The sequence below is a fragment of the Manis javanica genome, chromosome 12, assembly GCF_040802235.1.
Source record: "Manis javanica isolate MJ-LG chromosome 12, MJ_LKY, whole genome shotgun sequence".
Taxonomy (NCBI): Eukaryota; Metazoa; Chordata; class Mammalia; order Pholidota; family Manidae; genus Manis; species Manis javanica.
The window spans coordinates 87,182,209-87,194,868 of record NC_133167.1 but is presented as its reverse complement, the minus strand read 5'-3'; positions in this window follow the sequence as shown (position 1 = coordinate 87,194,868).

Sequence of the window (12,660 nt, the reverse complement as noted above, 5' to 3'; positions counted from 1 at the left end):
ACCAGCGACTACACACACCACTTCTGACCAGATTTTTCAGGTATACAGTTGAAGACTCATGCAGACTAGCTGGAGTTTCTTTAGTGTCTTGACGTATACCTGCTACTTTCCAAACTCAGCCACTAATGAAGGTTGTGAACAAGAATGAAATGGGTTGTAAAAGTAACAGTGGACAGCTACATGCAACAGAATTAAACTGGATTGTTGTCTAACCCCATACACAAAAGTAAACTCAAAATGGATCAAAGACCCAAATGTAAGTCATGAAACCATAAAACTCTTAGAAGAAAACATAGGGAAAAATCTCTTGAATATAAACATGAGTAACTTTTTTTCCTGAATGCATCTCCTCAGGCAAGGTAAACAAAATAAAAAATGAAAAGATGGGACTACATCATGCTAAAAAGCTTCTGTACAGCAAAGGACACCATTAGCAGAACAAAAAGGCATCCTACAGTATGGGAGAATACATTTGTAAATGACATATCCAACAAGTGTTAACATTCAAAATATATAAAGAGCTCATGCACCTCAACATCCAAAAAGCAAATAACCCGATTAAAAAATGGGCGGAGGATATGAACAGACACTTCTCCAAAAGAGGAAATTCAGATGGCCAACAGACACATGAAAAGATGCTCCACATCACTAATTATCAGGGAAATGCAAATTAAAACCACAATGAGATATTACCTCACACCAATTAGGATGGCCAACACAGAAAAGACTAGGAACAACAAATGCTGGTGAGGATGCAGAGAAAGGGGAACCCTCCTACACTGCTGGTGGGGATGTAAACTTGTTCAACCATTGTGGAAAGCAGTTCGGAGGTTTCTCAAAAACTAAAAATAGAAATACCATTTGACCCAGGAATTCCACTCCCAAGAATTTATCCTAAGAATGCAGGATCCCAGTTTCAAAAAGACATGCACTCCTATGTTTATCACAGCACTGTTTACGATAGCCAAGAAATGGAAGCAACCTAAGTATCCATCAATAGATGAATGGATAAAGAAGATGTGGTACATATACACAATAGAATATTATTCAGCCGTAAGAAGAAAATAAGTCCTACCATTTGCAACAACATGGATGGAGCTAGAGGGTATTATGCTCAGTGAAATAAGCCAGGCAGAGAAAGACAAGTACCAATGATTTCACTCATCTGTGGAACATAATAACAAAGAAAAAAACTGAAGGAAAAAAACAGCAGCAGACTCATAGAACCCAAGAATGGACTAATGGTTGCCAAAGGGAAAGGGACTGGGGAGAATGGGTGGGAAGGGAGGCAGAATAGAGGGAGTAAGAGGCATTACAATTAGCACACATAACATGGGGGGGCACGGGGAAGGCAGTATAGCACAGAGAAGACAAGTAGTGACTGTACAACATCTTACTGCGCTGATGGATGGTAACTATAATGGGGTATGTGGTGGGGACTTGATAATGGGGGAAATCTAGTAACCATAATCTTGCTCATGTGATTGCATATTAGTGATACCAAAAAAAAAGAAAGTAACAGTGATCCTCGTCCACTTGGGATTGGGAATAAATTGCTTTAGATATAATATAAATGTTCAGTTTATATGAATCACAGTAAAAGGAGATGTGTATTTTGGGCGTCAAAAAATATCCCTTAACAAGCTCTTTGAAGATACTGCCTTTAAATTAATTAGACATATATGGTACAAACCCATATAAAATGACTCATTATTTAAAATCTTAGCTATATTTCTGATCATATACCTTCAGATAGTGTTCCAATAAATTACATGCATGATTAATATTGATGAGCCAATATAAATATAAGTAAAAATGTGATTATTATTACTACTGAGAGGCTTTGCCTGCTCTAGATGTTTGGTATAGCAATTGGTTGATTGCTACAGGACCAATAATTGATATAAATGTCATACATTTGCATTAAGTGCAATCACATATAAAGATGCCATGTTAAAATAAATGTAAAAATATTAAAAGAATAAAAAACTGTGACATTTTGGAGTTTGAACAATGTGCATAAATTTCAAAAGGAATCAAATTATCAAATTCTTTCATATAATAAAATTAGAATAATTGACAAATTGATTTTAAAGATGTGTGTCTCAAATGTAGTCTCCATTTAGGAAAAAATAAATAAAACATCAGTGGTTAAGTCCTTCACTACTGGGAACAATGGGATGACCAACAGGTTTAAGCATTCAAGAAAATGGTACCTCACAGGCATTTCCCTGCTGCTTCTCTTACAGAAGCCTTCATGGAGCCATGGGCTCCGTTGTTGGTTTACAGGGTTTATAATCCAACGATCTTTACAAACATGTGGAGATAATTATCAAATGCTTTTCTAATGCAGAATTTGCATTGTTGACCAACAGTAATTAAAATACCTTAATTGAAACATCTGAAACTACAAAAGCCCAATATTACATGCATTGACTGTTAATTCATTCAACAACAATTGCTCACTTAATGCTTGTTGTATATGCTGTAGTGTACTGGGAGCTCTGAGGCTCAGTAGTAAAATATATTTCAGGGTGCATTTTATCAACAGGATCTGGAATCTCTTCATCATTGCCTCATCCATATGGTGGGAACAGGCTTAGTAGTAACTAGCAGTAGTAATAAACATTGCTATTTATTAAATGCATGAAATCTATTGGGAACATGTCATGTACAGATAAAAAAGAAACAAGCCTAGGGCACTAATAGGAAAATGACCTACTAGTGACCCTTAAAATATAAAATTTGGCTATATAATATATATATAAAATAAGGTGATAGGAGATGTGTACTATGCTTGCCCTCTGGCACCAAAATGCATTGCCAAAGTTTCCAATAATGTTTGAAGGACTAATTGATCACTAAATCCTGCATACCTGAAAGACCACAGGAAAATGTGCTCCATGTCTCTCCACAAAAAGAACAATATACATTGCTGTTTATTATTTTATAACAGGTTTCAAGTGTTCAGGTATAAGATTCATTTTTACCCTTAATGATTTGGCATATATTAATGGCTTAATGACTCACATCTAAAAGGGATATGACAACCTGATGAAGATCTTGGCAGTGATAAGTCATGTACACAAATACAGCACACAGCAGATTTTATGAGCATAAAAAGGCACAACTAGTATTCTCTGTAACCCGAACCTTACACTGCTTGGGGAAATGCCTTGTTGTGTCCTTTGTCATTATTAAGTTAACTGTATTTCTCTTGCTTTCATCTTCTCTTTCATAGCAAGTCTTCGAAGTCCTGCATAAAAAAAAAATGCACATACTGCAGAACACCCAGAATGTCTAGAATACAGGAACAGAGGACACATTTTGTCATTTATAAGCCCATAAAGGGTGCATGTCCTGGAATGTGAGAAGAAAGGTAGAGTGATGCAATGGTGATATTGGTGATCCAGCCATCAAGACACTCCTGTTTCTGTGTTAGCTTTGTAACAAGTCACCTTTGGACCTTGAGCAAATACCGTAACTTTCAGTTATGTCATATCTATAAAATGACACAGGTGCCAGTGCTCAGATCTTGGTTTCTAATAACATTCTCCAATAAAAGGAGCCAAGACTACTTGGAAAAAAAGGTCTGATAGGAGGGCTGAGGCAGATGAGCCTGGAACAATGAATGTGTAAGACCTGAAAATAGGATAAAGCTCGCAAAGCAGTATGATAGGACACAGGAGCCGACTGAAATGCTCCCAGGGGTGAAAGCCACAACAATGTGAGCAAAAAAAGTATGTAATATACTATTGGATTATATTCAAAGCATAACCAAAAATATAAAATACCTATCCATGAATTCGTACTGACATAAATAAATAAATGAATAAATAAAGAGGGAATACAAGACAAATCTTCCATACAGAAGAATTCTAAACAATTACAGAGATTCTCCCTCCTCAAGAAGGTGGAACCTAACTCCTCACCCACTAAATGAGGGCTAACACTTTGTGACCTGCCCCCAAAGACTATAGTATATGGAGAGTGGAACTAAAAAGTAACTTCGTAGCAGAGGAATCTAGAGAGCACTGCAAGGTCAGATGTGATCAAGGTCAAGATCGTCAGTGATGAGTCCTGGTGGTGGCTTGTGCTCTTGAGACGATGGGATGAGAAAGCACTTTTCATCCTCCCGCGAATTCACAGCCCCAGCCTGACCCTGAGCAAAACATCAGAGAAGCCCGAACTGGGAGACATACTGAAACAGACCCAACCAGTATTCCTCGAAGCTGTCAGGCCATGAAAAACAAGCGAAGTCTGAGAAACTGTAATAGCCAAGAGTTGCCTAAGGATAACAATGAAATTGTGATGTGATATATTGGGTGGGATCTTGGAACAGACAAAGGAGGTCAGAGAAACATTAATGAAGTCCAAATAATGAAATTTAGTGAATAATAAGGTATCGGTATTAGTTCATTATTTGTGACAAATGGACCATAACAATGTAGGATGTTAACAGTGGGGTACGTGGGAACTCTCTTTATTATCATTTCATCTTTTCTATAAACTTAACACTACCTAAAATACAAATTTCATTTAACTATCTTAAAAAATGACATGGTTGGATTAGATTCTACATATTAGCTTTTTATAGTTCTGTGATTTTAGTATCTGGCTCTTGAAGTATTTTTCTTTTGTGAGTTTGGGCCAGAAGCAATCTGCTTATTAAAGCATAGTTCACTGTAGAAGATGCTGAGCAATCTCGTGCCCTACTGCCTTCATCAGTCTTCCTAGAACCACTCACAGAATCCTCAATATGTGTTGATTGCATGGAGAAAAAATTGATCATGATTATCTTTTCCCCTGATAAACAAGTAGAAAGAAATCCTCACTCAGAAATGAAAACCAGTCTCATTTTTTTCATGAGCACAGTCTTTTAATCCTTAATAAACCCAAAAAACAAACAAATGCAAAACTTTTGACTGGATAAAACATATACCCAATTATATATATTGCATATGTCTATTAAAAGCTTTGCATTGTAATAGTTGCTAATAAATTCTCTGTACATAATAACTAATTGGCAGTGTCAAAAAGTAAGCAGATTCATTTACTCTCCTTGTGAATATATATAGTGTAATTATAAGCATACATAGAATATGTAAGTATACTTGCTCTACTTGGGCACTTGAGTACCTCAGCCCAGGAAGCAGTAGTTAATAAGGTGTACATTTTCTGCATGTCCTTGTGGCAGGGTTACGTCAAGGATTAAACCAGGCTAGCTTTCACGTGGCAGCCAAAATAGATCTGCCTGCTTCCTGGGAGGCAGGCACCCAAGAAAGGGGAAGGGTTTTTCAGATACCTTCAAGCACACCAGTTCACCAAATTAAAAATGGTGTAATGTGAATTCCCCTTACCATTCCTAAATGATTAGGATCAGAAAGAGGGTTTTAAAGGCGATATATTTAGATGCATAACTTTGACCTTGGAAATACTCCCCTATTTCTGATTTCCTATGGTGATTTCCTTGTCAAGTTCCATGGTCTCTTTATCTACAGGGATCTCTAATTTCTCTACCTCAGGGTATGATTAGCCAAACCTTGCCTTCTCCCCTGAAGGGCTGTAAGAATAAGTAAGTGAAAAACTATCAGGGGCTCTGTGAGCTAAGACCTGGTTGAAGTATGAGAATATTATTGAAATTATCTCCACGCGGTCGGCAAAAGACGAGCTCTCAGAGCAGCTCTATATTTGCCCACCAAGTCGGAGAGACTGCTGCATGATGCCCAGCGAGCAGGACACTTGGCTTTACTGAGAGATGACAGCAAGGCAAGTACAAAAAATGGAAGCACTTCCCAATGATTTGAAAGCAATACTTTATTACATTAGAAAGATAAAAAGGATCTTTTATTTAATTAATACTTGATTATTTGTTTCCTCTTTCCTTCATGAGATCTACTGTAGTCAAATTTCTTGTTTTGTTTTGAGTCGGTACTTTTCTTTGGTAAATGTGTTAAATCATACTATACTGACTCTGAATTGATGACAAATGGAGCGACTAGCTCTCATTACCTTCATATTATTTGTATATTTTATTTGCTTTAAAAAATATGCACCTTTATTAAATTGTACCAAAAGGTCCAAGCCACTTAAGAGAACAACCTTTTTGCAAGAAGTATCAGATGCTTTGAAACCCCTATTGCTAATCTTAATTTCACTCGGCTAATTTGAATTGCTTAAACTTTAAGGATACATACTTACAGCTTTTGAATTCTTAGGGTTTTGTGCTGTAATGGGTGGGGTGGCAGTACTCAAAATAGTTTCAGTTCAGCAGAGACTGTTTCATGGATGGAATTCTCATCCCTTTCACTGCTTGAGAATCCAGTCTATGTGATGGCATTACTTGACTCTCCGTGGAATTGTTGTGTTAGTCCAGGAAATTTAAAGCAACAGCTGGGTGTCTAATGGTGAGGCTCTGTCGGCTTGTGACAATAGAGGTTACTATTCACCTGCCCCTTTATTTTACTGATGATAAAATGGAACTCAAAATCAAACCAAAACCCACGGCTTGTCCAAGCACAGCGGAAGCACTCAGGTGCATCTGAACCAGGTTTCCCTGCAATGGGCCCCAGTGCTGCTGGCGCCTCCCAGGAGCGCTGCGGGAGCCGCCCCCAAGCTTGTCCTTCCATTCAGGCCTGTCACACGGGGTCACTGTTTTAAAAGGCCCCTTAGGGAGTTGCTCTCTGAGAATGACCCCTCTCTCTGGAGTTCTTTTTTAATAGAGTGAGAAGCTCTGCTGTTTATCACCAGGCAGCTCATATTCATGTAAAGTTAAGTTCACCTCCTACCCAGACTGGTCACGTGCAAAAGTCATCCTGTTATTTCTGCCTCTAGGGAGCTGCCCACACCTGGCTGCTCCCACCTTTGGCCAAACTCTTTCAGCCTCAAGGGAGGAGCGGAAATGGGAGAGAAATCAAGGCACATGCATATCAGACCAGTTTTCATCTGAGCCTGATCCTGATTTTGCTTGTTGAAGGTAAGAGGTCAGAAAGTGTAGAATCCACAATCTGTTTTTCTTACATTGCAAGACACACTAAAGAGTGAGAGTTCACTTCTCTCTCCCCATTTTAATTCTGATGAAACTAAGGTCCAGAGAGTTTAGGTGGCTTTTATACATTTCTGCTATTGTCTGGAAAGTATCTATTTACCTCATTTAAAAAAAGCTGAGGTTCGATTATAAGAAATATTGGTGTCTAAAGAAGCTTGTTTTTAAAGGATATCATCAAATTGCCCCCATTTAGGCTAAACTTATTATGAAAATATGGATTTTAAAAATATAGAAATGATAGGTTCAGGGGTATTCTATTATGGTATGTCCCCAGATATTGCACTGCTCACTTCAACCAGAGAGCCACTGTCTTATGTTGATTCTCCATGTGTTTCCCTCCCGAAGCTGAGAGCTTCATCAAAGATGATGGGCTTTTCTTTACGGAGAACTCTGCGTAGTTAGGAATATAAATGCAGTTTTGATTCCCGTGTAAAGCCTGCATTATCAGCAGCTAAATGTCATTTTTTGAAGTTCAAAGAAAACAAATTAGAGCTGAGAACTTCTGAGATCTCTATTAATATACTCAATTTTCATTTATGTGTGATAAACTTATAAACTTTGAGAAGCAATGGAAAATAATTATATTAGAAACATATGCTCTTTAATTTTGTAATAACACAGTTTAAACTATCCACCAACTTTTTTTTCTTTCCCACAGGCAGTATTGCATAAGGTAACTGCAACATGGCCAAGTAAATTCTACTCGAATATTATGCAAGTTTACATCCAGGCTACCAACTACCTTCCCAATTGCTTAGCAATACAGTGTTTTATAGCGGTTCTGAGCGTGTACCCTGTGGTCCTATGTGTGCACTGAGTGGGCTTCTTTATTAGCATTCAAGTGAAATAAAGATTAGAAAACATTGATTTACATAGCAGGGTGGCTCCCAGATAAAGAAGCTGCAAAATGCAACCATCATCGGTATGGAAACTGGGCTTATAGGCCGCACTGGAAGGACCAAAAGCGTGAACATCAGTCACACGCTCCAACTTAGTGAAAACCTGATTGTGGAAATCAACGATAATAACACAGAATTGAAGGAAAAGATAAATCTGGGATGTCATTATGGCCATGAATTTAAGCCCAAATATCTGTGTAGTGAGGGTAACATTTTGGAAATATTTTATTCTTTAGCAATTTGTGTCTGGCTTTCCTCTGTTGCATTTCCACCATTAAAGGTAGCTCATGAGTATCATGGCCCACGGGACATGAGTACAGTGTTCGTAAGTGGTCTGTAATAAGGGAAGGTGACAATATGACAGAACTGGAGGTGCGGTTGCACAGGAAGGGAAGGGACAGCTGCTGGTGGTGGGCCGGGGGCGGGAAAGAGAGGGCCGGGGGCAGGGAGCCGGATGCGAGTCTCTGCTCTCCCCTTCAGACCGAAGCCCCTGTGGAGTAAAGGGAATGGAAGCATCTAGATTGTTCTGAGGACGTCCCAGCGGATGACCTTACTTTTCTCTTCTCAGGGTAGGTAGCACTGAGCAGGACTAAAACGATCCCAGAGGATAAAGGAACTTTGATCAACCTAAGTTGAAGGACATTCATGTCAACCTTGCTGCATTGCCACAATAGATAAGATAAAAAAAAAAAAAAACATAGCTAGTGATTTTAGGGAAATACCTCATTGGGATATTAACAATGACTTTCCTTGATTTATTTCATGAACAATTTAAAAAATATATACCTACTTTTCTCCTCGAAAGCGATTTATGTACTTTACAAATTAATGAGCTAAGGCAAAAAAAGTAAAGAGCACAACTGACATTTTTAACTTGATGACGTGATTTCTTTCTTTTTGAAGCATTTATGAAATACTTGCCATTTTTCAAAGTTCTAATGAACATGTGACTGTAAAGCTAAGTATACATATAGGCAGTTTTAAGTTAATCACCTATTATGGATAGCAGCCAAAGGAGGGGATCCGCAAGAGAATCTATAGCCTGTAGGTCTGCAAAAGGGGGGTCTGACATCTTGCTGCTGCTTTGACATCTGTTCATCTGCAGGCTGGCTCAGTGCTCTCATACACTGGGGACAGGATAGCCAGGAGGTGGGGGACTCATGGGGACGGAAGCAAGAGGTGGGGGCTGCGGTGGGTACGTGTGCTGCGTGAGCCCGTGAGAGGGCGCCCAGGGGAGCCAGAGCTTCTCCAGGGAGTCCCTGGCCCCACCAGTTACTGCTCCTGCAAGGGGAGGCCCGGAGGGGTGCACTTTCTCATCAGTGATGATCATAATGGTGTTTTAAATGCAGAACTACTATTTTAATAACCAAAAGTAATGGAAGATGATGAAGTCAGACTTCATTCCATTAAGAAAATCTGTTCTTCTATTCTTTAGGACGGGGGTGGGGAGGTCAGCAGAGGGGAAGTAGTAGCATTTTCATGTTTTGATGCCAGTGAGTTGAACCCGCTCACTGTCTGAAAGCAGCTATTCCTGTTGGCAGGATTAAACCTTTGCACATGAGTGTTCACAGTGTTAATGCAATAAAGGAAAAAGCACACTTTGACAGTAGTGTCATTGGGACCCATACTTCGAAGTTTAGATTGCTGTCAGTCGGGACTGAGATTATGATGGTTTACCATCAAGCAACCTAAAACCCAAACTCAAACCAAATCAAAGTAGGTCATTGTCAATCTAAGTGATAATTTTAACTGGGTGTTTTGTCCTTATAACTGTGTAACAGTATAGATAAACCTGTCCTCATTCTGAAAACAGTGGATATAAAAAAAAATCCACAATTTCCTCCTGCCTCTCGCCCTTTCCTTCACTCAATGAATAAGTGAATTAAATATATTAAAATCCTCATTATAATTTGCTCCCCACCCCATGAACACAGGGTTGGTTCCTCTCTGAAATAATTGCCTTTCTGCTTTTTACATGCATCAATAAACTGAGCCACTGTGAACTGACATTGGTGAGAGAGGAGGAAAGCTTCAGGTTCAGTGCTTTAAAAAAGAGCAACGAAATATTGCTGCTTATCTAAGCTTTAAAGAGACAACACGCAAGCTGCATACTTGGTGCGCTTGTCTTAGCAAGAGTGGCTTTGCAGACTGAATCGCTGATGGTATGCTACAACTTCCCCGACCAAGGAAACAGCCCTCTCTGTTATTCTCTGGTGTCTGAAGGACATTGCTGTTAAAGGCTGCCATCCAAACAGGGCCTGTCAGGTGCAGAAGGGAGAGACTCATTGACATGTCAAGGACCATGACTATCAAGGGCTTTTTCTCTGTTTCCTTGAGGAGGCTGTGCAGGCATTCTGTTGATTCTATGGAAAATTCAGCCACTCTTTAGTTCAGATAAATGTGACCTAAATGTTTTCACTCAGAAGAAATGAAGGAAGAATGAAAGTAGAGTGGCTGACATGCATTGAGTCCTTGGTAAACCAAATGAAAGACATTTGAGAATGCATCACCGTCCTGCTTTCTTGGTTTCCTCCAGAGCAGTGAGGGTTCGGACGTGTGTTAGCTCTTCAGAGGGACCAAACAACGAGCAGCATGGAGCTTGGGGCTTGATTACTGTGCCCAGTAAGATCAAACACAGACCAAAACAATTATTGGAGGGAAGGTACTGATAATGGATGATAAATTCTAGAAAGGACCTCACATTAGATGAGAAGAGGACTGATTTAAAAGCTTCCAGAATTAGACCCTGGGACAGAAGATAAATGACATGAATGGAAAAACTGGTAAAATTAAAATAAAATCTGGAGTTCAGTGTATCAGAGTTAGTTCCCTAGTTTTGATAATGCACCACAGTAATGTGAGACAGTAACATCAGGGGAAGCTGAAACAGGGTGAGGGGTATACAGGGGCTCTCTGTACTGTCTTTGCAACTTTTCTATAAATCTAGAAGTATCACAAATAAAATGTTTGTTCCACATTATTCCAAACAAATACTCCATTAAAAAAAGACAACCTCCCTAGATGGTTATTCAATTGTTTTCAGTGCTGATGTTTCAAGGCACTTTACAATCCTCTCTTGCAATGATGGTGCTGAGAGATCTGTTAGATCCCTACATCCCTACATGACTGGCCTGGGCAGCAAACCCTGCCCATTTATTTGGTTTGAAAAAGAAAAAAAGAAAACTGTCTCATTCTAATGATGTACATCGTAAGAGTGACTATTGCAGTGGGAATTGTGAGAGTCTGGGATGTTTGTACTGGGAGGCCTTGTCTTTGGAAATGGATACTGAGACCGTATAAAAGCAGATACACTGGAAGGATGGCACTGTGGAAAGCTAACCTGCTTGAGTCCCAGCTTCAAGGTGGCCTTCATGTCCTGATAGAGGTAAAGTGAATGCTGAAAGCGGCTGAGATTCTAGGGAAAGACACTAGCCTCTACTGTGTCCCAGCCACTAAAGAGAGGTGGGTATGTTGTTCCAAAGGTGTTCCCAGAATAAGACCAGTTAAATGAGCCGTCAAGATAGTCCTCCCTCTGGTAGAGGTGACCTCCTCAATGTCATCTGCCTGCCATCCAGACGCTGAGACTTGGCAGCCTCCAGAGGGAGCCCTGCACTGTATGGAGATAGATGATTACCCACCCACGGTGATCTGAACGAAGGCAGAACCACTGTCCTGCTATGGCTGAAAGGACCTGAAATGCTCATTACTCACTCCTTCCTTAGGATAGATTCTAGAAAGCATCTTTTAAAATGTTACTTCAGTGGAACAATGCGTCAGCAAACAAACCATCAATGTCCCATTAATAGCAAGATTAAGGAAGACTGAGAATATCAAGCCACTTTTGATTCACTGGGGGTCAGGAAAGGGCAAAAACCTGAAGCTGAGGACATTCATGACTCCCTCCTCCATCAGCCCTCCCAGTGTTACACTTCATCATTCCCTCTGACCTTCACACGTCCCAGCTCTCTGTCCCTGTGAGTTTGGGATTAAGGATGGAAATAGTTCCAGGTAAAATCTAATAGCAGGAAAAGTCCTGAAAATAGTCTAAAAGTGGAACATTTAGAACTGATAAGCAAAGTTTGTGACACCAAATGAAACTGTGTGGATCAGCCCAGGGTCCTGTATCCCTCTTTCCAAAAATGGATCCTATTTTCCTTGGGAGGGACTTCCTTGCCCAGCTTACCAGCCAGAAAGAAAACAATAGTAGAGGATCAGATTTGCAGTCTAATTCAAGGACGATGTAGTTATTCTTTTCCTGAGCAGTCCTCATCCTCTGTCAAGGAATAGAAGAACTTCCACTTCAAGACAAAGTCCAAAATTGGTTAATTAGAATACTTGTATGTCTAATTAAAATTGAGAATGGCTCCTAATTATCAGTTTCATTAGCATTAATTATTATTTCAAGTGGATAACCATAGATTATTGTCACAGATTAAAGTGTATTTTAAGGTCAATTCACAAAGGTATTTTTTCTTACACAAAAGTACAGTGGAGATGCTATTAGGCACCCATCTGATTCAGGGTTCAACATGCTCCTATTAAAAATTATAATTTTCTACCTGCAGTGAAATGATTTTAAAATTCCCGTAGCTTTCCCAAAGGCAGAATATTGATATTTACCTCTTTTAGAAAGACATACTTCACACTGGGAGTGCTTACAAATGTTACCTCAATTAGCTGTTTTCATAATGAAGCTGACAGACTCAAAATTGA